Here is a 986-nt window from a genome sequence, read left to right on the forward strand (position 1 = left end):
GGCAGTGACTGAGTTTAAGTTAGGCAAGGGAGCCAAGGACAATATGAAATCCTTCTTTAGGTATGTAGGGAGCAGTAGGAAAACAAATGGAAGCATGGGGCCCCTGCTTAACACCTTGGGACATCTGGTAACTGACACTCAGGAAAAAAATGAACTCTGAATGCCCACTTTGCTTTGGTATTTCACCAGACCAATGGGAAAGACAAGCGAGATAAAGATCATAGTGGGCATGGTGGGAATAATAAGTCTTCCCACTGTGGATGCTGAGCTGGTGCAAAACCAACTAGAAAAGCTAGATATTTATAAGTCAGCAGGACCAGATGAACTTCACCCGAGAGTGCTGATGGAGCTGGCTGAGGTCATTGCGGAACCCCTGACAAAACTCTTTCAGAAATCATGGCACACAGGGGAGATCCCTAAGGACTGGAAGAGGGCCAACATTGTGCCCATCTTCAAGACGGGGAAGAGGGAGGACCCGGGCACTTGTAGGCCAATCAGCCTAACCTCTATCCCAAGGAAACTCCTGGAAAAACTCAATAAAGAATATATGTGCAATATGCTCATAGAGCGCATCCACACATGCAAGCACGTGCGCTTACAACAGCTCAAATAGAAGCCATGCAAATTTGAGCCGGGGCGTTTTGCTTCAGTGCACGTGCTCAGACATGCATCTTGTTGCGGAGCAAATTGTGCCACTTGGAGCAAAATAACCCTACCTGGCTCCTCCTGGGTCTTCAAGAGCCCGGGGCCAGCACCTGTGCTGTCCCCAGCAGTATAAAAAGCTGCCCTGTCCTGGCCCCAGCAGTATAAAAAGCCATCCTGGCAAGTAGCTCAGGGCTACTAGCTCTCAAGAGCTTCTGGGGCCCAGCCAATTGGTACCTGGGGACAATACTCCTTATGCCAGCTGGATTGCTGAAGTAGCCCTGAGAGTTCCCTGCACCCTCTACCCACTGCAGCAGTCTGGCGGTGGGGGCGGCTGCCCGGCT

Source organism: Alligator sinensis, unplaced genomic scaffold (assembly GCF_000455745.1).
Source record: "Alligator sinensis unplaced genomic scaffold, ASM45574v1 scaffold502_1, whole genome shotgun sequence".
Classification (NCBI taxonomy): Eukaryota; Metazoa; Chordata; order Crocodylia; family Alligatoridae; genus Alligator; species Alligator sinensis.